This window comes from Salvia splendens, chromosome 5 (genome assembly GCF_004379255.2).
Source record: "Salvia splendens isolate huo1 chromosome 5, SspV2, whole genome shotgun sequence".
Classification (NCBI taxonomy): domain Eukaryota; kingdom Viridiplantae; phylum Streptophyta; class Magnoliopsida; order Lamiales; family Lamiaceae; genus Salvia; species Salvia splendens.
The window spans coordinates 27,272,155-27,298,882 of record NC_056036.1 but is presented as its reverse complement, the minus strand read 5'-3'; the positions used below and the strand labels follow the sequence as shown (position 1 = coordinate 27,298,882).

The 26,728-nt window shown below is 43.4% G+C and overlaps 1 long non-coding RNA gene and 1 other non-coding gene across 51 annotated transcripts in view; one reads left to right on the top strand and one right to left on the bottom strand.

The window, feature by feature from the left end:
- The window catches only part of LOC121805251, an 87,111-nt gene that overhangs the window by 9,419 nt on the left and 50,964 nt on the right, over window positions 1-26,728 (bottom strand). For 25 of the 50 annotated variants that reach the window (XR_006051353.1, XR_006051383.1, XR_006051367.1 and 22 more), the window contains 22 exons: window positions 8,732-9,116; window positions 8,485-8,569; window positions 8,286-8,402; window positions 8,047-8,196; window positions 7,600-7,713; window positions 6,666-7,067; window positions 6,419-6,503; window positions 6,220-6,336; window positions 5,982-6,130; window positions 5,541-5,623; window positions 4,615-5,009; window positions 4,368-4,452; window positions 4,169-4,285; window positions 3,931-4,079; window positions 3,484-3,597; window positions 2,553-2,951; window positions 2,307-2,391; window positions 2,108-2,224; window positions 1,870-2,018; window positions 1,423-1,505; window positions 497-890; window positions 52-335 (listed from right to left, as the gene is read on the bottom strand). This is a non-coding gene — a long non-coding RNA (uncharacterized LOC121805251). Of the gene's footprint in view, window positions 1-51; window positions 336-496; window positions 894-1,422; window positions 1,537-1,869; window positions 2,019-2,107; window positions 2,225-2,306; window positions 2,392-2,552; window positions 2,955-3,483; window positions 3,598-3,930; window positions 4,080-4,168; window positions 4,286-4,367; window positions 4,453-4,614; window positions 5,013-5,540; window positions 5,655-5,981; window positions 6,131-6,219; window positions 6,337-6,418; window positions 6,504-6,665; window positions 7,071-7,599; window positions 7,714-8,046; window positions 8,197-8,285; window positions 8,403-8,484; window positions 8,570-8,731; window positions 9,117-9,646; window positions 9,761-26,728 lie in introns of those variants that run through there. The other 25 variants (XR_006051381.1, XR_006051389.1, XR_006051377.1 and 22 more) reach the window with 23 other exon arrangements.
- LOC121806069 lies at window positions 18,776-18,993 on the top strand. The gene has a single exon (XR_006051606.1). It is a non-coding gene; the product is annotated as a small nucleolar RNA U3 (small nucleolar RNA).

Below are 26,728 nucleotides of genomic sequence, written 5' to 3'. Positions count from 1 at the left end.
AATTGAATTTGCAATAATTTCACAATGTGAAGGAATCAATATTCGTGGCACCTGTCAGGGACAGTCTTAGACAGAACTATACTTGTTATCTTGATTACTAGACTTTTTCCAGTTAGATTCATACTGATGATTGATATACTTTGCTGATCACTCCAATAGTCCTTGTACCGATTTAAAAAATAAATATAGGTCAGAGACGTAACAAAATTTGACACTTTGGCAGAAAACGTTATGTTTCTCTTTTCTTCACCTCTTAATTTCATGAATAAGAAAAAAATTGGATAGCAAGCTGACATTATCCATCTAGTTCCTTTGCAGCGTTCAGCATACACACTCTGGCATGAAGAGAAATGCCATCAGAAAACTTAAAAATCAAAAAACGTTGGCCATAGTCTATGATTAACAATAATTAGTATCATTCAGTTAGAATAAAAAGGTCAAATCCATGCATCCCGTGGATCAAAATCAGTGTTAGGAAATAAAAGAATGATCTTACCTTATTTTCATTGGATTTCGGATCTGTTAAGCGAGGGTACTCCACTAGCTGATTCTGGTAGCTGGTTTTCCCTAGTCATGTTTTCATTCTCATTTTCCGGTCTTGATTTGTCTTCCAGAAGTGCATTAAGTCAAAGCCTCGCCAAATCGCCGTCTTCCCCTCCCACTACTCCACCACGAAGCTCCCCGTCCCTTTCTTTGATTTTGCTCTCTGTTTTTTTTTTCCACCTATCTGCTTCCACCAATTCCTCTTTTTTTTCTTTTTTTTCACATATCTGCTTCCTCTTTTTTTTCTTGGTATTTCTGTTTTTTTTCCTTCTTTTCCAACCCTTATTCCAACCCTTCCATGTTTCTTTCTACACATTCTGCCCTAGTGTTGCCTGATTACAAAAGTCCTGCTGGGAGAAAGGTAAGAGCTTCATAAGAAATCTGAGTGCATGTACATAAAACTAGATAAGCTACTTCTATGAATTATCTGTCTACTAGCACATACAATTCTCTACCTTGCATTTTCAATTTATTAGAGAAGGGTTATGCATGCAATTTTAATACAATAACACAACCTACATTTGGCTAAATATTTGCTAATAAAAACTCAAGTAACTTAAGATAAAAATCTAATGGATAGTTACACAATGCCAAAAATAGATATCATATTGAAGACGCCAAAATCAATGAAAGTCTTGCATAAGAATTGAAAACTATTAAAATCGATAAAGATCAAGTTTGGAATAAGCAGGTTCTCAACAAAACCAATCACTGAAAATCATGAGGACGTTGGAACGATAAAGATCGAGGGACGATTGTATGGTGACTACTACATGTCCGTACGTATAGGTGTGGTGTGTGAATAAGGGAAACTATAATACATGCAGGCTGCATCCCGTGGATCAAAATCAGTGTTAGGAAACAAAAGAATGATCTTACCTTATTTGAAATGAGACCTTGTGCAAGGTAAGGTCTTTCATTGCATAAATGGTGGAAACCGTATGCAACTTGGGCATCCGTACCTTCATCACATATAGTAACTTGTCAGATTCTCTGTGATAAACATATTAAAGAGAAAGTTTAGCATACAAATACAAACCTATGCTGAAATAATTATAAAACACAAATTCATGAGGCGTCATGTCTGGAATATTTCTAAGGACACAAGGAGTAAATGAGCATAGAAGCACCTCAACCAAAATTCTAATTCACAAACGGAAAGAAACCTAAACAAGCCAATCATTTAGATTTTATAAATCAAGAGGCTGGCAAATTTAACGGCAATAAGAACAACTTTAAGGACTTATTATGTCCATAAAGTTATTAAACTTATAAGGACATAAATGTTGGAAAAATTTGGCAGCGCTTGGAAGCTAATGAACTTACAAGAGAACAATCGGAAAGACTTCGGCGCAATAGAGGGCCAGATTCACCCTTCACAAGACCTCCTTTTGAGCTGATGATATTTCTTACTGTATTTATCCATTCTGCTTTGTCAGTAGCACTTTCAGCCTTCAAAACAATGGCACTATGGTCTGTGTAGATACCAGGGGGCTATATTTAGTTGTCTAAAAATTGAATTTGCAATAATTTCACAATGTGAAGGAATCAATATTCGTGGCACCTGTCAGGGACAGTCTTAGACAGAACTATACTTGTTATCTTGATTACTAGACTTTTTCCAGTTAGATTCATACTGATGATTGATATACATTGCTGATCACTCCAATAGTCCTTGTACCTATTTAAAAAATAAATACAAGTCAGAGACGTAACAAAATTTGACACTTTGGTAGAAAACGTTATGTTTCTCTTTTCTTCACCTCTTAATTTCATGAATAAGAAAAAAATTGGATAGCAAGCTGACATTATCCATCTAGTTCCTTTGCAGCGTTCAACATACACACTCTGGCATGAAGAGAAATGCCAATAGAAAACTTAAAAATCAAAAAACGTTGGCCCTAGGCCATGATTAACAATAATTAGTATCATTCAGTCAGAATAAAAAGGTCAAATCCATGCATCCCGTGGATCAAAATCAGTGTTAGGAAATAAAAGAATGATCTTACCTTATTTTCATTGGATTTCGGATCTGTTAAGCGAGGGTACTCCACTAGCTGATTCTGGTAGCTGGTTTTCCCTAGTCAAGTTTTCATTCTCATTTTCCGGTCTTGATTTGTCTTCCAGAAGTGCTTTAAGTCAAAGCCTCACCAAATCGCCATCTTCCCCTCCCACTACTCCACCACGAAGCTCCCCGTCTCTTTCTTTGATTTTGCTCTCTATTTTTTTTCTTTTTTTCCACCTATTTGCTTCCACCAATTTTTCTTTTTTTTCTTTTTTTTCACATATCTGCTTCCTCTTTTTTTTCCTTGTTTTTCTATTTTTTTTCTTCTTTTCCAACCCTTATTCCAACCCTTCCATGTTTCTTTCTACACATTCTGCCCTAGTGTTGCCTGATTACAAAAGTCCTGCTGGGAGAAAGTTAAGAGCTTCATAAGAAATCTGAGTGTATGTACATAAAACTAGATAAACTACTTCTATGAATTATCTGTCTACTAGCACATACAATTCTCTACCTTGCATTTTCAATTTATTAGAGAAGGGTTATGCATGCAATTTTAATACAATAACACAACCTACATTTGGCTAAATATTTGCTAATAAAAACTTAAGTAACTTAAGATAAAAATCTAATGGATAGTTACACAATGCCAAAAATACATATCATATTGAAGACGCCAAAATCAATGAAAGTCTTCCATAAGAATTGAAAACTATTAAAATCGATAAAGATCAAGTTTGGAATAAGCAGGTTCTCAACAAAACCAATCACTGAAAATCATGTGGACGTTGGAACGATAAAGATCGAGGGACGATTGTATGGTGACTACTACATGTCCGTACGTATAGGTGTGGTGTGTGAATAAGGGAAACTATATTACATGCAGGCTGCATCCCGTGGATCAAAATCAGTGTTAGGAAACAAAAGAATGATCTTACCTTATTTGAAATGGGACCTTGTGTAAGGTAAGGTCTTTCATTGCATAAATGGTGGAAACCGTATGCAACTTCGGCATCCACACCTTCATCACATATAGTATCTTGTCAGATTGTCTGTGATAAACATATTAAAGAGAAAGTTTAGCATACAAATACAAACCTATGCTGAAATAATTATAAAACACAAATTCATGAGGCGTCATGTCTGGAATATTTCTAAGGACACAAGGAGTAAATGAGCATAGAAGCACCTCAACCAAAATTCTAATTCACAAACGAAAAGAAACCTAAACAAGCCAAACATTTAGATTTTATAAATCAAGAGGCTGACAAATTTAACGGCAATAAAAACAACTTTAAGGACTTATTATGTCCATAAAGTTATTTAACTTATAAGGACATAAATGTTGGAAAAATTTGGCAGTGCCTGGAAGCTAATGAACTTACAAGAGAACAATCGGAAAGACTTCGGCGCAATGGAGGGCCAGATTCACCCTTCACTTGACCTCCTTTTGAGCTGATGATATTTCTTATTGTATTTATCCATTCTGCCTTGTCAGTAGCACTTTCAGCCTTCAAAACAACCGCACTATGGTCTGTGTAGATACCAGGGGGCTCTATTTAGTTGTCTAAAAATTGAATTTGCAATAATTTCACAATGTGAAGGAAGCAATATTCGTGGCACCTTTCAGGGACAGTCTTAGACAGAACTATACTTGTTATCTTGATTACTAGACTTTTTCCAGTTAGATTCATACTGATGATTGATATACTTTGCTGATCACTCCAATAGTCCTTGTACCTATTTAAAAAATAAATACAGGTCAGAGACGTAACAAAATTTGACACTTTGGCAGAAAACGTTCTGTTTCCCTTTTCTTCACCTCTTAATTTCATGAATAAGAAAAAAATTGGATAGCAAGCTGACATTATCCATCTAGTTCCTTTGCAGCGTTCAGCATACACACTCTGGCATGAAGAGAAATGCCAACAGAAAACTTAAAAATCAAAAAAAGGTTGGCCCTAGGCCATGATTAACAATAATTAGTATCATTCAGTCAGAATAAAAAGGTCAAATCCATGCATCCCAAGGATCAAAATCAGTGTTAGGAAATAAAAGAATGATCTTACCTTATTTTCATTGGATTTCGGATCTGTTAAGCGAGGGTACTCCACTAGCTGATTCTGGTAGCTGGTTTTCCCTAGTCATGTTTCCATTCTCATTTTCCGGTCTTGATTTGTCTTCCAGAAGTGCATTAAGTCAAAGCCTCGCCAAATCGCCGTCTTCCCCTCCCACTACTCCACCACGAAGCTCCCCGTCCCTTTCTTTGATTTTGCTCTCTGTTTTTTTTTTCCACCTATCTGCTTCCACCAATTTTTCTTTTTTTTTCTTTTTTTTTCACATATCTGCTTCCTCTTTTTTTTCTTGGTTTTTCTGTTTTTTTCCTTCTTTTCCAACCCTTATTCCAACCCTTCCATGTTTCTTTCTACACATTCTGCCCTAGTGTTGCCTGATTACAAAAGTCCTGCTGGGAGAAAGGTAAGAGCTTCATAAGAAATCTGAGTGCATGTACATAAAACTAGATAAGCTACTTCTATGAATTATCTGTCTACTAGCACATACAATTCTCTACCTTGCATTTTCAATTTATTAGAGAAGGGTTATGCATGCAATTTTAATACAATAACACAACCTACATTTGGCTAAATATTTGCTAATAAAAACTCAAGTAACTTAAGATAAAAATCTAATGGATAGTTACACAATGCCAAAAATAGATATCATATTGAAGACGCCAAAATCAATGAAAGTCTTGCATAAGAATTGAAAACTATTAAAATCGATAAAGATCAAGTTTGGAATAAACTGGTTCTCAACAAAACCAATCACTGAAAATCATGAGGACGTTGGAACGATAAAGACGAGGGACGATTGTATGGTGACTACTACATGTCCGTACGTATAGGTGTGGTGTGTGAATAAGGGAAACTATAATACATGCAGGCTGCATCCCGTGGATCAAAATCAGTGTTAGGAAACAAAAGAATGATCTTACCTTATTTGAAATGGGACCTTGTGCAAGGTAAGGTCTTTCATTGCATAAATGGTGGAAACCGTATGCAACTTGGGCATCCGTACCTTCATCACATATAGTAACTTGTCAGATTGTCTGTGATAAACATATTAAAGAGAAAGTTTAGCATACAAACCTATGCTGAAATAATTATAAAACACAAATTCATGAGGCGTCATGTCTGGAATATTTCTAAGGACACAAGGAGTAAATGAGCATAGAAGCACCTCAACCAAAATTCTAATTCACAAACGGAAAGAAACCTAAACAAGCCAAACATTTAGATTTTATAAATCAAGAGGCTGACAAATTTAACGGCAATAAGAACAACTTTAAGGACTTATTATGTCCATAAAGTTATTAAACTTATAAGGACATAAATGTTGGAAAAATTTGGCAGCGCTTGGAAGCTAATGAACTTACAAGAGAACAATCGGAAAGACTTCGGCGCAATAGAGGGCCAGATTCACCCTTCACAAGACCTCCTTTTGAGCTGATGATATTTCTTACTGTATTTATCCATTCTGCTTTGTCAGTAGCACTTTCAGCCTTCAAAACAACGGCACTATGGTCTGTGTAGATACCAGGGGGCTATATTTAGTTGTCTAAAAATTGAATTTGCAATAATTTCGCAATGTGAAGGAATCAATATTCGTGGCACCTTTCAGGGACAGTCTTAGACAGAACTATACTTGTTATCTTGATTACTAGACTTTTTCCAGTTAGATTCATACTGATGATTGATATACATTGCTGATCACTCCAATAGTCCTTGTACCTATTTAAAAAATAAATACAAGTCAGACACATAACAAAATTTGACACTTTGGCAGAAAACGTTCTGTTTCTCTTTTCTTCACCTCTTAATTTCATGAATAAGAAAAAAATTGGATAGCAAGCTGACATGATCCATCTAGTTCCTTTGCAGCGTTCAACATACACACTCTGGCATGAAGAGAAATGCAATCAGAAAACTTAAAAATCAAAAAACGTTGGCGCTAGGCCATGATTAACAATAATTAGTATCATTCAGTCAGAATAAAAAGGTCAAAATCCATGCATCCTGTGGATCAAAATCAGTGTTAGGAAATAAAAGAATGATCTTACCTTATTTTCATTGGATTTCGGATCTGTTAAGCGAGGGTACTCCACTAGCTAATTCTGGTAGCTGGTTTTCCCTAGTCAAGTTTTACTTCTCATTTTCCGGCCTTGTTTTGTCTTCCAGAAGTGCTTTTAGTCGAAGCCTCGCCAAATCGCCGTCTTCCCCTCCCACTACTCCACCACGAAGCTCCCCGTCTCTTTCTTTGATTTTGCTCTCTGTTTTTTTTCTTTTTTTTCCACCTATCTGCTTCCACCAATTTTTCTTTTTTTTCTTTTTTTTTCACATATGAGCTTCCTCTTTTTTTTCGTGGTTTTTCTGTTTTTTTTTCTTCTTTTCCAACCCTTATTCCAACCCTTCCATGTTTCTTTCTACACATTCTGCCCTAGTGTTGCCTGATTACAAAAGTCCTGCTGGGAGATAGGTAAGAGCTTCATAAGAAATCTGAGTGTATGTACATAAAACTAGATAAGCTACTTCTATGAATTATCTGTCTACTAGCACATACAATTCTCTACCTTGCATTTTCAATTTATTAGAGAAGGGTTATGCATGCAATTTTAATACAATAACACAACCTACATTTGGCTAAATATTTGCTAATAAAAACTCAAGTAACTTAAGATAAAAATCTAATGGATAGTTACACAATGCCAAAAATACATATCATATTGAAGACGCCAAAATCAATGAAAGTCTTGCATAAGAATTGAAAACTATTAAAATCGATAAAGATCAAGTTTGGAATAAACAGGTTCTCAACAAAACCAATCACTGAAAATCATGAGGACGTTGGAACGATAAATATCGAGGGACGATTGTATGGTGACTACTACATGTCCGTACGTATAGGTGTGGTGTGTGAATAAGGGAAACTATAATACATGCAGGCTGCATCCCGTGGATCAAAATCAGTGTTAGGAAACAAAAGAATGATCTTACCTTATTTGAAATGGGACCTTGTGCAAGGTAAGGTCTTTCATTGCGTAAATGGTGGAAACCGTATGCAACTTGGGCATCCGTACCTTCATCACATATAGTATCTTGTCAGATTGTCTGTGATAAACATATTAAAGAGAAAGTTTAGCATACAAATACAAACCTATGCTGAAATAATTATAAAACACAATTTCATGAGGCGTCATGTCTGGAATATTTCTAAGGACACAAGGAGTAAATGAGCATAGAAGCACCTCAACCAAAATTCTAATTCACAAACGGAAAGAAACCTAAACAAGCCAAACATTTAGATTTTATAAATCAAGAGGCTAACAAATTTAACGGCAATAAGAACAACTTTAAGGACTTATTATGTCCATAAAGTTATTAAACTTATAAGGACATAAATGTTGGAAAAAATTGGCAGCGCTTGGAAGCTAATGAACTTACAAGAGAACAATCGGAAAGACTTCGGCGCAATAGAGGGCCAGATTCACCCTTCACTAAGACCTCCTTTTGAGCTGATGATATTTCTTACTGTATTTATCCATTCTGCCTTGTCAGAAGCACTTTCAGTCTTCAAAACAATGGCACTATGGTCTGTGTAGATACCAGGGGGCTCTATTTAGTTGTCTAAAAATTGAATTTGCAATAATTTCACAATGTGAAGGAATCAATATTCGTGGCACCTTTCAGGGACAGTCTTAGACAGAACTATACTTGTTATCTTGATTACTAGACTTTTTCCAGTTAGATTCATATTGATGATTGATATACTTTGCTGATCACTCTAATAGTCCTTGTACCTAATTAAAAAATAAATACAAGTCAGACATATAACAAAATTTGACACTTTGGCAGAAAACGTTCTGTTTCTCTTTTCTTCACCTCTTAATTTCATGAATAAGAAAAAAATTGGATAGCAAGCTGACATTATCCCTCTAGTTCCTTTGCAGCGTTCAGCATACACACTCTGACATGAAGAGAAATGCTCTCAGAAAACTTAAAAATCAAAAAACGTTGGCCCTAGGCCATGATTAACAATAATTAGTATCATTCAGTCAGAATAAAAAGGTCAAAATTCATGCATCCCGTGGATCAAAATCAGTGTTAGGAAATAAAAGAATGATCTTACCTTATTTTCATTGGATTTCGGATCTGTTAAGCGAGGGTACTCCACTAGCTGATTCTGGTAGCTGGTTTTCCCTAGTCAAGTTTTCATTCTCATTTTCCGGTCTTGATTTGTCTTCCAGAAGTGCTTTAAGTCGAAGCCTCGCCAAATCGCCGTCTTCCCCTCCCACTACTCCACCACGAAGCTCCCCGTCTCTTTCTTTGATTTTGCTCTCTGTTTTTTTTGCTTTTTTTCCACCTATATGCTTCCACCATTTTTTTTTTTCTTTTTTTTTCACATATCTGCTTCCTCTTTTTTTTCTTGGTTTTTCTGTTTTTTTTCTTCTTTTCCAACCCTTCCATGTTTCTTTCTACACATTATGCCCTAGTGTTGCCTGATTACAAAAGTACTGCTGGGAGAAAGGTAAGAGCTTCATAAGAAATCTGAGTGTATGTACATAAAACTAGATAAGCTACTTCTATAAATTATCTGTCTACTAGCACATACAATTCTCTACCTTGCATTTTCAATTTAGTAGAGAAGGGTTATGCATGCAATTTTAATACAATAACACAACCTACATTTGGCTAAATATTTGCTAAAAAACTCAAGTAACTTAAGATAAAAATCTAATGGATAGTTACACAATGCCAAAAATACATATCAAATTGAAGACGCCAAAATCAATGAAAGTCTTGCATAGGAATTGAAAACTATTAAAATCGATAAAGATCAAGTTTGGAATAAGCACGTTCTCAACAAAACCAATCACTGAAAATCATGAGGACGTTGGAACGATAAAGATCGAGGGACGATTGTATGGTGACTACTACATGTCCGTACGTATCGGTGTGGTGTGTGAATAAGGGAAACTATAATACATGCAGGCTGCATCCCGTGGATCAAAATCAGTGTTAGGAAACAAAAGAATGATCTTACCTTATTTGAAATGGGACCTTGTGTAAGGTAAGGTCTTTCATTGCATAAATGGTGGAAACCGTATGCAACTTGGGCATCCGTACCTTCATCACATATAGTATCTTGTCAGATTGTCTGTGATAAACATATTAAAGAGAAAGTTTTTAGCATACAAATACAAACCTATGCTGAAACAATTATAAAAACACAAATTCATGAAGCTTCACGTAACCTATTTCTAAGGACACAAGGAGTAAATGAGCATAGAAGAACATCAACCAAAATTTTAATTTACAAACGGAAAGAAACTAAAACAAGCCAAACATTTAGATTTATAAATCAAGCGACGGAAAAAATTTAACGGCAATAAGAACAACTTTAAGGATTTATTATGTCCACAAAGTTAACGAACTTAGAAGGACATAAATGTTGGAAAAATTTGGCGGTGCTTGGAAGCTAATGAACTTACAAGAGAACCATGGAAAGACTTTTGGCGCAATGGAGGGCCAGATTCGCCCTTCTCTTGTCCTCCTTTTGAACTGATGATATTTCTTAGTGTATTTATCCATTCTGCCTTATCAGTAGCACTATCTGCCTTCAAAACAAGGACAATATAGGCTGTGTAGAACTAAGGTGGCTCTATTTAGGCTTTCTAAAATTGAATTTGCATTAATTTATAACAAGGAGAAGGAAGCAATTTGTTGTGGTACCTTTTAAGGGACGTCTTAAGAATCGGAACTATACTCGTTGTCTCATAATAGACTGGGTGCTTTTTCCGAATCTGACATTTTCTTTTTATCTTAGAGCTCCTTTGGTGAGGAGTTTCCTCAACTTTTGTCATCTTTTTTCCAGTTAGATCTGATGATCATGTTATACTTTGCTGATCACTACATAGTTTTCTCGTCCTATTCAAAAATAATACAAGTAAGAGACGTACAAAATTTGACACTTTGGCAGAAACATGTTCTGTTTCTATTTTCTTACCTCTTAATTTCATGAATAAGAAAACATTGGATATGCAAGCTGACATTATCCATCTAGTTCCTTTGCAGCTTTCAGCATACACACTCTGAATTGAAGAAATGACATCAAAAACTTAAACCCATCAAAACACTTGGCCTTGGCTGATTAACAATAATTAGTATCATTCAGATCAAATAAAAAGGTCAAAATCATGCATCCGTGGATTAAAACAGGGTTAAGGAATATAAAAGATGATCTTACTTATTTCGATGCGATTTCGGATCTTGTTAAGTGAGGGTTACAACACTAGCTGATTCAGGTAGCCTGGTTTTGGCCCACTTTGAATGATCAATGGATCCATCTTCTTGTCCTTGTAGATCAGCTGGGTGTGTCTCCATCATTTGCATCTAGGGTTCATTGTATCCCACTGTTTAGGTATAAACATGTCCATCAACCGTATGATTTGCAGCTTACTGGAAACAATGATTGCATGTTCGGTCTCTTAAATGGGATTTTAGACACAATATCCTGCATCACAGAAATTTGTTTCAAATGGAAATAATTTATCTGGCTTGATGCAAATGTATGCTTAGAAAAATAACTCCTGACCGGTGCATCTATTTCATAGATGATATGTTTCATTATATTGAGGATGGCGCCCTTCCTGTGCTGGAGAGTCTACCTACGGAACAGAAAGTCAAAAAGGTAGTTTTTTTAATATATGTAGATAGTGCGTCGGGGCCGGACGTTTCTCCTCCCTATTTTTCCAAACCTGCTGGGATCTTGTTGGTACTGATGTTACTGAAGCAGTCATTGATTTTTTTCAAGGTACCCAGATGCCAAGAGGCTTGGCGGAAACCATGATCATTTTGATACCTAAAAAGAAAAATCCCACTATGTGGTAGGAGTTTAGGCCGATAAGCTTGTGCAACGTATCAAACAAAATCATCTCAAAGCTCTTGGCTATGAGGATGGTGCCCTTACTCCCTGCTCTCACTGTCCCAAACCAGAGTGGATTTATTAAAGACCGTCTCTTGAGTGATAATACTCTGTTGGCTCAGGAATTGTTCCATGAACTTTGGAAATGCAACCCTTCACCAAATCTGGCCCTTAAGCTAGATTTGGCTAAGGCTTATGACCATGTTCAATGGTCGTTCTTGTTAAAGGTGTTAAGGAAAATGGGTTTCTCGGAGATGTGGTTGGGGATGATTGAGAGATGTATAAGTATAAACCCGTGCTGGTTCTCAATACTCATAAACGGATCCCCAGCTGGATTTTTCAAATCATCACGGGGGCAGATTACCTTTCTAGAACTTTGGACCGCCTTATTTTGGGGAACAAGAAGATGAGGTACTGCACGGCTAGATATTCAATGGAAGTATCTCATCTTGCTTATGCGGATGATATTATTATCTTCACTCAAGCTAGACGGGCTTCTCTCAAACATCTCAAGGACTGCCTCAAGTATTACATGGAAGTGTCAGGGCAAAAGATTAATGAGGCAAAGAGTTGTTTCTACATTGATAAGAAGCATGTGGGATGGGCGGCGGATGTCGCTTCTATTGAAGGATTTCAGCAAGGTAGCCTCTCTTGCACCTATCTAGGAGTTCCCATTTTCCGTGGATGGAAGAAGACTAATCTGTTTATGTTTATTCAGGATAAGTTCTCACATAAGATTCTTTGTTGGTGCCATAGACACCTTTCTTTTGGGGGTAGGCTCACCTTGGTTAAAAGCATTCTTGAAGCTATTTCGGTACACATTTTCCAAGTCCTTGAGCCAACAAAGGGAGCTCTCAGAATCCTGGAACAAGTCTTGGCCAGGTACTTTTGGGGTTCTTGCAACACAACGGCTAAAACCCACTGGATTAAGTGGAGGGATGTCTGCAGACCCACTTCAGAGGGAGGCCTTGGCTTACGGGGCATGGCAGACACTGTTGAATCCTATAGCTACAAGTTGTGGTGGAGATTCTAGGAGCAAAACTCATTATGGGCACAATATATGTATAAGAAATATTGGTCAATCTCATCTTTTTAAATATTTATAGGTCCAGCAGATTCAGCCCCATTTGGAGAAGGATGTTCAAGGCTGGGGTTAAATGCAAAGGCCTCATCAGATGGATGTTAGGAGAAGGCAAGATTAGATTTTGGGATGATACTTGGTTAGAATATCAGCCGATTAGTGCCTTTTGCTCAAAGGCAGGGATTCCACCGTTTGTAAGAGTGAATGAATTCTGGACAGATACTAGATGGAAGAAGGATGATGTCCTTGATCTGCTGGATGAGTGGGGTGTGCCGAGAGAGGTGACTGAGAGAATCATGAACTTACCAATTAACACGGAGGCTGAGGACATTGGCCGCTGTGCTTTGACTCCACATGGCAATTTTACCGTGTCCTCGGCCTGGGAACTTATAAGAAACAAAGGAGAAAAGATGGAGGTGTATGAGTTCATTTGGGGAAAAGGCATTAGCCCTACAATATCGGTGTTTCTTTGGAGATTCTTAGCAAACCAGATTCCCGTGGATGCAAAAGTGCAATGGGGGAGTGTCCCTTGCCTCAAAATGCCGCTGTTGCTCAAAACCAGATATGGAGACAAGGATGCACCTTTTTGTGAATGGTGTGAAGCAGCAACTTGTGTGTGGAAGCATTTCTTGAGATGGTTTCCACAAGCTCCGGAGTTTGACAGGGGAGGGCATAATAACCTAGAGGGTCGTTTGAGGTGGTGGCAGAGGCATATGGGTAGTAGGAATAAACACCACATATGTATCTTGATGATCCCATGCCTGATTTTCTAGTTCCTTTGGAAAGAAAGAAATGGGTGTGTTCACCTTGAGAAGGAGTTCAAAGTGGAGAATGTTTGAAAGAGAATTGTTACTTATTTAAAGAACCTGGTCTTGGCGAGTCACCTTGGTTCGGATCAATGGGTGGAATGTGATCCGAGAGTAGACTTCATGGAAATGCATGCTAGAAAACGCAAGACGAAAAGGGTGGAGAAAGTCCTGTGGAAGCCGCCAGATTGGCATTGGATAAAACTCAACACAGATGGCTCTTTTGAGGGGCTGACAGGTAGAGTAGGGGGGGAGACATTGTGAGAGATCAGTTTGGGGAAACCGTGGAGGCTTTCTGCGTCTCGTTGGACGCAGCTTCGGGGTTCGAAGCTGAGCTAAAAGCTCTGTTAGAAGGAGTGATAATCGCCAAGCTCCACGGCAGCAACTTGTGGCTGGAAACAGATGCCGAAATGATTAGTCTGCTGTTGGGGAAGAGACAGCTGGGTCCAGCATAAACAAGGCACACCATGGCAAAGATCATCATGGAGTTAAGAGGAGTTCAATGGAGGATTTCGCACATCCTAAGAGAAGGAAATAAAGTAGCGGACTTCCTAGCGACAAAAGGAAAGACAACCGGGCCCTGGAAATGCACAGATATGTTTATGTTCCTCCAGGAAAAGATTGCGGCTAGTGTCTCGGGTTGGGCTCACAGGCACCTATCATTTGGGGGACGACTCACGCTCATTAAGAGCACACTCGGCGGTGCCGATTCATATTTTTCAGGCCATTGAGCCGACGGCCGGCGCCCTTAAGCAACTTGATCTACAAATGGCTCGGTTTTTTTGGGGATCCACTGTAGAGAAGAAAAGGCACACTGGATCGGGTGTGACCAGATTTGCCGACCCACTAACGAGGAAGTGCTTGGTGTCCGAAAGATTAAAGAGGTGCTACGTGCTTTCAACCTCAAACTGTGGTGGCGATTTCGGGAGCAAAATTCTCTTTGGGCAAGATACATGATGGCAAAATACTGTGACAAGGTTTCCCCACTCACCGCGAGACCCACGGGCAGGAATAGCATTGCGTGGAAAAGACTCCTGAAGGTCCGGGCCAAAGCACAACCGCACATTCGTTGGCTGGTGGGGTTCGGAAGGATCTACTTCTAGGACGACATTTGGCTTGGTGACACCGGCATCAGGGAATTTTGCCTTGACGAGAGGGGCGACCCCCTTACACTTGTGGCAGTTTTATCAAAGATGAAGCCTGGGATGAACCGAAACTTTAGCTCCTACATGAACAAGCCGGCCTACCGCAATGGGTTATTTCAAAAGTCCTCGCCATGCCGATCATCCCCGGGCAACCGGACATACCGAGATGGAAGCTGTCCAGCTCAAGAGACTTCTCACTTACGACAACGTGGGAGACAATCCGAACTCAAGGACCGATTATCCAGGGACTAGACGATGTATGGAAGGCGATCCTCACCTCATCCATCTCTGTTTTCATTTGGAGGCTCCTCTCCAACCGAATCCTTACGGATACAAAACTTCAATGGCGGAAAATGGAATTGGCATCCAAATGCCAATGCTGCCCCCACAGGCCAGACGTCGAGTCACTTCAACACCATTTCATTCAAGGTGGGGGTGCCGCTAGCGTTTGGAGGGAATTCGACCCATGGTTCGCGGGATCGTCCCCGCCCCTCCGAATACATGACACAATCCCGGAGAGAATTGAGATATGGTCACGTAGAACTCAACAGCATGGAAAGAGACACCTCTCCCGAGCCATGCCATACCTCATTCTATGGTTCCTTTGGGCGGAGCGGAATAGAAGTCGACACCATTCGATGCAATTCAAGCCTTATAATGTGGTTTGGCAGGTGTAGATGTTTGTCCGGAATAGCATGGCCAATGAGAGTATCAAACCAAAACACTGGAAAGGGGTGCAACTCCGAATCAACGTCCCGAGCCAGGCGGACATCAGGAGGTCTAGGCCACTTGTGATGCCGATTATGTGGAACCCCCCGGACGAGCCATGGATCAAACACAACACAGATGGGGCTTATGTTGAAGAATCAGGAAAAGCCGAAGGGGGCGGAATTGTGCGAGACCATGCAGGCAAGGTTCTTGCAGCCTTCGCCACCCCACTCGTAGCCCACTCAGCTCTTGAAGCGGAGCTCTTGGCTATCCATCTTGGGTTAGAAATTGCCTCGGAATTCACACACCCAATTTGGATTGAATCAGATGCCGACCAAGCCGTCAGGCTCCTCAATGGGCCAAACTGGGGGCCGGCTCATATCTGCCGAGCTATGGCGCTTTTGGCCAATCACAAGCGCCATCTTACCACCCGAGCTACCTTCATCCACAGGGAGGGGAACAAACCGGCCTTCTTGCAAAAATGGGCCTAAACGGAGACGACTTCCACCGCATGAGTGACCACTCACTACCGAGACACCTTAAAGCCATGATCCGGCTAGATGAGATAGGGGTCCCCAACTTTCGTATCCAAGAAGAAGATCAAGAGCCATCCCAACAGCCCCCTCAAAGTGACTTACCGACCCATGCACGAGAGTGGACACCGTAGAGTAGGTAGGTGTCTAGCACCCACGGCGTGTCCTCGTCCTACTCTGTAGTGTATATTTTCTTAATTTTGTAAAAGCTTGTAACCCATGTGAGGGGAATGATTGATCTCATTGTAACATTTTGATCCTTTTTGGCAATTTAGGGATGAGGGACCCACGAACCCTCCACCGTGAAGGTGTTTGATTAAAAATAAATAATAAAAAATTTGTACTTCAATTTTTAATTTATGAATTTTTTGTTTCAGCTATTGTGTCTTTTAAAGAGCAGGTTGAATAACAAACAGATTTGGATCCATCTGTTGAAAAGTTGATCCATTTACTTTTTATTATTCCCGGTTGGAATGAGAAAAATGCTCAGGTGCTGTATCCAGAAACTTAAAATTTTTACATAATTTCTTTAGGTTAGGGTTCAAATTATTGCTTGCCCTTATTTGTAACAGTTATATTGTTAGGTCTATTTATGTGTGTTTTCCCCCTTAAGTTATGGTTTTACGACCTTACTTGAACAGGATCTGTTCTATAGGCCTATGAGGGAGGTGAGAGAAGCTCTCCCTTCTCTCTAGAATTCGTCCACTCTCCCTCCCTCCCCTTTGAGGGAGGTGAAATGTGATTGTTGCATCCGGCAAATGGTGAAGTCCGGTGGTGAGCTGCCGAAGGGGGAGGCCGCGGCTTTGGATCACACGATGCAGAGCTCTCCTCACCGGAGTGGAATTTTTCTTCGATTTCACGGCCTAAAACAAAAAGGGTTGGCACACCCCACCCGGAGAAAGCTCGAAGAGCCCTCAAACGAGCCGGTCTTGAATCTGGTTTGGAGGTTAGTTGGGCTAAGAAGAAGATGGTTTTTGAAATGGTTGATGAACTCGCCGAAATCCATGGTGAAAGGAAGAGGTCGGCGGTAAGCGAGCAGCTCCCTATTGGGGAGATGTTGAATTCTCTTGCTCAAATGGCCTAAGAAGGGAGCGTTCCAATGAAAATGGGAACGGCCAGAATGTCGCCGGCGCCGGCTGGCCGGAGTCTTGATGCTCCAAGTTTGGAGTGTGAGTTGGTCAACAAGATGGATGTTGCAAGTACATCCTCTCACGTGAAGCCTAGGTGTGAGGATGGGTTGGCATGTGATGGTGTGGTTGCATGTGACTCACCAAAGGAGGAAAAGATAAGGGAGACTTTACATGGGAAAGAAAATGTTGCACCATTTGTGGATAATAACGTTTGGAATTCAAATGTAGCACCATGTGCCATCCATCTCCCTCTCGACAATGATGGAGGCAAAGATGAACGTGGTCCCGGTGCTCGGCCGCCGGAGTCTCCGCCGAAAATGGTGGCGCCGCCGGCGAATGCTTGGAAGGAGGCTAAAGATTTCTTCTCACATGAGGGGACGGGGTCCATGGTGGGAGCTCCAAATCCACACAAGACCCATAAGGCCGAGCCAATCCTGATTGACGCCGGCAAGGCCACACCTATGGGGTCGGTCGGAAGCTCCGAAGGTACCCCTTATCTTTCCTTTACCGATCTAGAAATGAAATATCTCTCGAAGAAACTAGGACTAGCCATTGTGGGGAAGTTCTCCAACTCGCTCCCATCTTCATTCCAAATTCAAAAAAGATTAGGGTGCATGGGGCTAGTTGGAACTTACACTTGGAAATACTTGAATGCTAAGCACATACTACTCCAATTACAAGAAGTGGCTGATTATGCCAAGGTGATAAACGGTCCTAATGGTAGTCCGATTTGGTATATGAATAATCATCCGATGAGGGTGTTCAAGTGGGCGCCGGATTTTGATACATTCTTCGAGTCGCCGATCGTTGCCGTGTGGTGTAATATCATGGGAATCCCAGCCCACCTTTTTGAGGAATCGGCCCTCATGGCGATCGGCAAGCCGCTACAAGCGGATCATGCCACAATCAATCAAACCCGACTATCCTTTGCTAGGATATGCATAGAGACTGATATCTCCAATCCCCCGACGGAAGAGATCATCCTAAAAATCCTAGGCAAAGAATCAAGACACAAAGTGGCATGGGATCGTATCCCATTGTTTTGCGAGAATTGTAAGCATGTTGGGCAGTCATTGATGAATGTCATGCGTTTGGAAGGAAGGGACGAGTTGGAGGCAAGGACCACCGAGCATTAACAAAGGTGTATCATCCTAGCCATGTCCCCAATACCATCTGCCGAGAGTGGTGTCCAAATGTGGCGACTAGGGTTGGCACTTCTCCGAACATTGATCACACTTAAAAGGAGAATGAAAGAGACAACCAAGAGGAGAACAAGAAGGGAAAAATGGATGTCGATCCATTGGGCTCAAGAGCGTCCTTTGGGAGTCAACCAAGTGTGGATGAAGATGGGTTCCAATTGGTGTCGCGGAAACGGAAAGGAAAGGCTCGTATGGGAGGAACGCACTCAAAGCTCAACACATCGATTATTGGCGCTCAAAAGATAATGTGGCCACGGTTTCATTTGATAGAGATGAACCTAGAGCAAACGAGTCAAGCAATTGCTCAATGAGTGTCTCATGCGGGCTCCCTGACCGGGAGAAGAAGGTTTCATCGAGAAACTTGATCCGGGAGGGACTGTCCATCGCGGGGGTATCCCTATTGCGGGTCTCAATTGAGGGATGGAGTTATGTTTTGTGATGGGAAGGTTCCATCATTTTAATTGTAATAGGTTTGCCAAGAGTACATTGATGACCACTCTAGTCGATAGGGAGGCCCTTGTTGTACTCTAATTGGTTGTTGCGAGTCGTCACTTTTGGGCGATTCGATGTTTTGGTTGTTCGTTGCAATTGAATTTGGTAATGCACAGGTGTGGGTCCGCGTTAACCCTCCACCCTCGTGGTGCCTTTGAGCTAAAAAAAAGGATCTGTTCTATAGGCTCGTACCTCTGTATCCTTGATTTCTAAGGAGACAGGAAACCATGTCTGGTGGATGAACCATGGCTGCCTGGTTAGAGCGTGACTAACAGCCCCTCGGGTTGGGTTTCCAACTCGTGATGCAGTAGATGGTCGTTCTTGACTTGACTTTGGTGGAGTCAGGGTGGCTAGGTAGCTGTCTGACATACTCTAAATCCCCCTTAAGTTATGGTTTTGCATCGTGTGCTCATTGTATCCCACTTTTTGGGTGTAAACATGTTCCTCAACCGTATGATTTACAGCTTACTGGAAACAATGATTGCATGTTTGCATCATAGAAACTCCCTCAGCACAATTGGGAATTCTAGTGAGAGAAGCTCCTCCTTCTCTCTAAACACTCCACCCTATTGAACCACCTTTTGCTTTCCGCCGCCGGTCATCCCCACCATCCCCACGGTTTTTCATCTTTGCCGGACGTTTGAACCACTCGTCGGCACTTCACTAACGCTCACACACCACCGCGAATACCCCCGCCCCGACAATTCCCGACAACGCATCATTCCGCTCGTCCCCTTGTTGCTGGTCGAGGTCTACGAGCTGACTACATTGAACCCTTTGTGCCCTGGTTCGGTCCGGCTCACACTTTTCCGGTCATGCCGGTTCCGTCACCTTCTCCCTCACTCTCCCCGCCTGACCCCGAGGAGGCGAGGACCATCCCGGACAATCAGATGGTTTTCAGCTCAGCCGAAGACACACCTACGAGACTTCCGGCCAAAGGCATGACGTTGAAATGTAAGAAAAACTGGCTTAAGGCAAGGAAAAGCACCCCGGCGCCCCATTCCAAAGGAGATGGTCGGAAGAGGTTTATCCCATCTCCCTTGCCGGAGGATAAGCAACTTCGGGAGAAACTCACCTTTGGATCGGAGGGCTCCTCCCACCTCGAGAACCCGATATGTAAGGAGCTAAGTTTTCCGGTGAACACAACCCTTGAAGTGGACGAGCCCTCCATGGCCCCTAACGATGAAAATCCGGCCAACCTTGTGAGCATTGAAGAGGAGTCCGTTTAGGCCAGCTCCGATCCGTATAATGTCAAGTTCGAGCCTACCCTAAGACCGCATGCAACTTCCGGCAAGGTCAACGGCGACAGAGAGGTTGAGTCGATCAAAGACATCATGTTTTACAGTCCCCAACCCAATGAGGGTACCGATTGTGTGGCACATGGTGTCTTGGGCGTTGAAAAAGTAGTTTTGCCCGAAAGGAAAGTGGAGACAAATCCACTTTTGGAAAGGCGTTTGGTCACTTACCCCATCCATGAGTCACGTGATTCCTTGACCGTTAAGCCACATGTGCAGCCAAAAAAGGACGATCTTATCCGGCTAGTGTCCCTAGATGTGGCGGAAAGGCTCGACATGATGGACGCGCAACCCCTACTGGCCGACGATCCGCCGGAGGAAAGGAATGTGGCGGAGGTTCGCCATCCCCTTTGGCCGCGAAAGGGTGATTCAAGCATGCCGACTCCTACGTCTCTCCATGCCCCTCGCTCGAAGACTTCCCCCCTCTTGAGAGGGGAAGGACCCGACGACTTCGCGAGACCTTTGAGACAACTTCGGCAGTGGCTAAGTCCTGGGGAACCGATCCAGGTCCCGCCTGGCCCGCACAAGGTAATATCATCAAGGAGATCGCCTCGTCATTGAACCCGAACCCCAAAGTCACAGTCCAATCGCAAGGGCACGAGAGCCACTCGGCGGATGCCTCGGGCTTGAAACGATCGACCCCAATCAAAATGACCGGCGGGCCCAACATCAATATCACCCTATGGGGGATGCGAACTCGATGCCGAAACCCATGCACCAACACGGGGATTTGGGGGAGCGAAGCCGAAGTCCCTAGCCGATTTGGTTAGGGGGAAGTCGAGTTCCGATGGGCCGCAGGGTTTCATCCCCGAGAGAATTCAAAGCATTGGAATGGCAACCTCCTCCAATGGCATTCCGACCATCTATTTCTCCGGGGCCGAGACACAAAAATTGGCGACGTCTCTTGGTCATGCCATCGTCGGTAAGTTTTCCCATTCCATCCCGGCTTCCTTTCAAATTCAAAAAGCACTTGATAGTATTAAGTTTTGCCGTGGATTTACATGGACCTACATTAATGCGAAACATATTCTTGTTCAATTTGAGGACATTGCGGACTATGCACGATTGCTTAGCGGCGCCAAAGGGACTCCGGTTTGGTATATCGACCTGCACCCGATGAGAGTGTTCAAATGGTCTACGGATTTTGATGCTTATTGCGAGTCCCCCATTGCGGCAATCTGGTGTAACCTAATCGGCCTCCCAATCCATTTTTATGACCATTCGGAGTTGTGCGCTATTGGCAAACTCCTAGGGACTCCAATCCAAGTCGATCGAGCCACAACCAACAGGACCCGTCTCTCGTTCGCCCGAATCTGCGTGGAAATTGATATATCAAATCCACCACCCGAGGAGATCATTCTTAACATATGTGAGGGTGAGACGGTGCAGCAAGTTAAGTGGGACAAGATCCCATCACATTGCCGGGAGTGTAAACACGTGGGCCACATGAGCGACGTGTGCTATGCAATAGCAAGGACGGAGAGGCCACCGAAGAAGAATTATAACACCCTTGCACAAAACCAATCGCACCACGGAGGCCAAAGTGACAAAGGAAAACAGGAACAACCGAAGCAAACGTCCACTACAAACGAGTGGAAAATCCAAGGCCGGCACAAAGGGCCGAAGGGCCAACCAAAGGCAGGGCACGGGACTAAGGAAGCTGACCCGAGGGAGTGGCCAGGGCCGGACATCATGGGTGACCTCAGTGGTACACAAGATGAGGTCACGAAAGTGTGCATGCCGCTTGAAGGTGAGAGCTATTCCGGCCGAGAGAACCATAACCGAGCCGTAGGCGTGATAACGTGCTCCACCCTCTTGGGGGCGAAGTAAATGGCCTTTCGAGGGGATTCACGCCGAACCGACGTGGAGCCTTCACAAGTTGGCGGGGAGGGGCACAAGGCTCGATGAGATTCTCCTCGGCTAGGGGTCGAGGGCCTCATGCGCCGAGGAACGTGCTAAGCTCCAACCAAAGCTATTCTCTCATGGAGAATGAAGACTTTGCAATGAATGATAGTGGGTATGATGAAGGGAGAGAGGCTAAGAGAGGCCATCAGAACGATAATGACGACCTCCGGGAGGACCCCATGATCATGTATGAGGAGGTTACTCCAGGCGAGGGACATCTTCAAATGGTGGAATTTTAGGGGGGCCCTTCACGGTCACCGGGTACGATCCTCCCCTGTTAATTATGTCTGTCAATTTCATGTTTTGGAACATTAGGGGGGTCGTGAACGCGCCTACCCAAAACTTCTTTAAAAGATTAATCAAATCTCATAATATTCACTTTCTTGCAATAATGGAACCGCTTACAACTCCCAATCCGGAGAAATTTTCCAAGGCCTTGGGGCTGGTGTATCAAGGCTCGAACTTAAATGGGAAGATTTAGGTGTTTGTCGAAGAGGGGGCCAGCTTCGTGGCCGAGAGAGACTCGGATCAAGCCCTACATGGCTGATACGGGTCACCCCGCCTTGCAAGACATGTTTGCGTCTCGGCGGTCTACGCGAAATGCACCAGGTCCGAAAGGTTGTCCTTATGGGACGAGATGAGGAGTATTCGACCCTCATGGAGGGGACACCTTGGATGATTGGGGGGACTTTAATACCATCCTCTGCCCGCGAGACAGAGTTGGGAGCGACACAAATCGACAGTCCAAATGGTGGACTTTGCGGAAGCCATTGAAGATTGTGGATTGCTTGACTCGGCCTTCGATGGGTCAATTTCACGTGGGCCAAGAACGGCCTGTTTGAAAGGTTGGACAGAGTCCTAGTGAACGAGTCCTGGGCTCAGAGTTTGGAAGTTACTCGGGTAACAAACCTACCACGGGTCTCATCCGATCATGGGTCGGTGTTGGTTAGATTCAAAGCGACGAGCAACCACGTGGGGGGCCGGCCGTTCAGGTTCCAAAATATGTGGATCAGGCACGAAGGCTTTAAGGAGCTTGTACGTGGAGATTGGAATCAGCCGACGGAGTCTGGGGGGCTACTCAACCTCCAAATCAAACATGCTCGGTTAAAGAAAACTCTTAAGGAGTGGAACAAGGAGACTTTCGGGAATATCCATTCCAATCTCAGGGACTCGGAGGAGAAGATTGCGATGGCCCAAGCCGCCTTCGAAGAAAGGCCTTCCCCGAAAATAGGGCAGAGATCAACAGACTTATCACCGAGTACATCCATCTTCTTAAAATGGAAGAGGACTACTGGCGCCAAAAGGCTACACTAAGAGGGCTAGCGGAGGGCGATAAGAATACCAAATTCTACCAAAGCTGGGTCAAGCAGAAACGGATCCGAATGCGTATTCACAAGATTAATGCTGGAGGCTGAGAGATATTGGACGAGGAAGAGATCAGAAATTTGGCGGTCGAGTTCTTCCAAAGCCTCCTCGCCCCGGGACCCCTCAGCTCTCGGAGCCAGACCTTAGTTTACTTCAACAACTCCCACCCTCCCTGGAGGTAATGGCACTTCCCGACCCCCCGAATGATGAGGAAGTTAAGAGGGCCGCCTTCGACATCTCCGAGGATAGTGCACCAGGACCGGATGGCTTCACGCCTTATTCTACCAAGCTTGTTGGGAGACGGTCGGGGCGGACGTGGTAGCAGCAATCGGACAATTTCTTTGGAAGGGCTTTCCTCCCCCGAAAGCGTTACGACTACAAGTATTGTTTCTTATTCCCAAGAAGCCAGCGCCAGAATCGTGGGAGATTACTGCCCAATCAGCCTGTGCAATGTCATCAACAAGATCATCACAAAGATCCTTTCGAAGAGACTAACTCCCCTCCTCCCTTTGGTTATTCCCCAAACCAGAGTGGATTCGTTAAGGGACGACTCCTCAATGACAACGTCCTACTTGCACAAGAGATGTTCCATGAGCTCTCGAGAAGTGCTCCGGCCCCCAACGTCATGGTCAAGATTGATATGGCCAAAGCTTACGACCAGGTCCAATGGCCATTCCTTACAAGTCGAAGTGCTACACCGAATGGGATTTCCGGCCTCGTGGATTTCTATGATTGAAAGATCCATGGGCTCGTGTTGGTTCTCGGTGTTGATCAACGGGATCCCTTCGGGTTTTTTCAAATCCTCCCGCGGCCTTCGACTATCTCTCCACGGGATCCAATTTCACCGGCCATTTTCATTATTGCCGCTGACTAGTTCTCTCTAGGGAGCTAGATAAGCTTATTTTGGGAAAGAAGGAGATGATCTTTAGGACACCCGCCACTGCCTCGAGATAAGCCACCTTGCCTACGCCAATGACTTGTGATTTTTCACTCAAGCGGCAGCGGGCCGCCTCCGGCGCCTCCGAATGTGTCTGGATGATTATGCGGGGGTCTCAGGACAGCATATCAACTTAGCAAAAAGCAATTCTATATCGCCGAAAGACATGAGGGTTGCGCCAACATGGTCCAAGTCGAAGGAGGCTTTGCGCGAGGTACGTTCCCCTTTCTGTACTTAGGGTCCCTATTTAACGTGGTGTTTAAGCGTACGGATATGTCATGTTCCTACGGGAAAAGATAGCCGCAAGAATCTCAGGTTGGGCTCATCGGCACCCTCTCGTTTGGAGGAAGGCTTACACTCATCCAAAGCACACTAGAGGTAGTGCCGATTCACATTTTCCAGGCTATCGAGCCAAACCCGTGGGGCTCTCAAGCAATTGGATCAGGCAAATGGCCCATTTCTTCTGGGGTTCTTCAAATGATAGGAAAAAGACACATTGGATTAAGTGGGATCAAATTTGTCTTCCCACATCCGAAGGGGGACTCGACATCCGGAACTCCAAAGAAGTTATCCGGGCCTTCAATATCAAGCTATGGTGGCGTTTCCGGGAGCAGAATTCACTTTGGGCAAGGTACATGAAGGCCAAGTATTGTAGCAAAATATCCCCCCTTCACAGCCCAACATGGAAAAGACTTTTGAAAGTAAGAAGCCAAGCAAATCCTTATATTAGATGGGTGATTGGACAGGGAGGAGCCTACTTTTGGGACGACATTTGGATTGGATCTTCTGCCTTGAGGGACCTGTGCCTCGATGAGAGGGGTACCCCATCCTCCACGGTCTCGAAGTTTATTAGGGATGGGGTATGGGATGAGGCCAAGCTACATCTACTCCACGACCAGGCCGGACTGCCACAGGAAGCTATCTCACAAATCCTCGACACTCCAATCTTTTTGGAGGGGCCGGATGTCCCAAGATGGACCCTATCTCGCTTTGGGGAGTTCTCACTAGCAACAATGTGGGAAACTATTCACACACGGAGACCGAGAATCTAGGGGCTCGATGACATATGGGGGCTGGACTTACTAAATCCATTGCAATCTTTATTTGGCGCCTCTTGTTGAACCGTATCCTGGTGGACTCCAAGCTCAGTGGAGGAAAATCGAGCTGGCGTCTAAATGCCAATGCTGCCCACGGAGACCTAGTTCTGAGTCTCTCCAACACCTTTTCATCCGAGGCTGGGGAGCAACGAGTGTTTGGAGAGAGTTCGACGGGTGGTTTGAGGGGTCGCCCCACCCCTCTGCTAAACGACACCATCCCATACAGGATTACAGCGTGGTCACTACGGATCCAACAACAAGATAGGAAACACCTCTGCTTCCTCATTCCTTATCTCATTCTGTGGTTCCTCTGGGCAGAGAGAAATAGGAGCTGGCATGAACAAGTTCAGCATTCAACGTGGTCTGGGAAGTCCAAATGTTCCTTCACAACAATATGGCCAACGGACATATCAAGCCAAAACATTGAAGAGAAGTGAAGCTTAGAATGAGCATCCTGAACCAACCTGAGACAGGGGGCCCAAGACCGTTTGTCATGCCGATCAAATGGCAACCCCCGGATCGGCTGTGGATCAAGCTAAATACGGATGGTGCGTATAGGGCAGCAACGGACAAGGGAGGAGGGGGGTGTTATTCGGGATGATTCTGGGAAGTTGCTGCTGGCCTTTGCAACCCCCCTCGTCGCCCATTAGGCACTGGAGGCCGAGCTCTTGGGCTTGTACCATGGGTTGGTGGTAGCTAAGGAGTTTAATCAACCCATCTGGATTGAATCGGACTCGGAACAAGCTATCATTAACGGCAACACTTGGGGCCCGGCACATGTTTGCCGAGCTATGGCCCGCCTCCGCGCCTTCAAGCGAGAGCATACCATCCGAGCCACCTTCATTCACCGAGAGGGAAATAAGGCGGCCGACCTGCTCGCCAAGATGGGCATTGAACAGGATTCCCCCAATCGTTTGATTACCCACAATGCCCCGAGGACGCTCAAGGCCATTCTTCGAATGGACGAGATGGGGATCCCCAACATTCGAGTCCGGAATGAAGACAATGAGTAGTAAAAGCGTCGAGGAAGGAAGGAGCAATCAAGAGCTCACCGGATGCTAGAGAGTACGATGGTGTCGGGCTATCCCTGGCATGTCCCCCTCTTACTCTTATAGCGTACTTGTTCTAGCAGTTTTTGTAAATGTTGTTGGTTTCCCTAGACATAGATGGATCGACCTACTTGTAATCCCTCGAATGTAACTTCTTTGGTTTTGCAATATATGGATGAGGGACCCACGAACCCTCCACCGTGAAGGTGTTTGATAAAAAAATGGTTGCATCATAGAAATTTGTTACAAATGGAAACAATTTTATCCGGCTATGATGCTAATGTATGCTTAGAAAAATAACTCTTGACATGTGCATCTGTTTTGCAAGTCAGTTTGGTGTCTTTTGATCATTTCATTATAATTTTATCGTTCTTCTGTTTTTTTAGGATAATTTTGCTGGTTAGTTAATATGCTCTCTTTGAAGAAATTGTCAGTTTTCTATGTGTGGTTTCCTTCTCT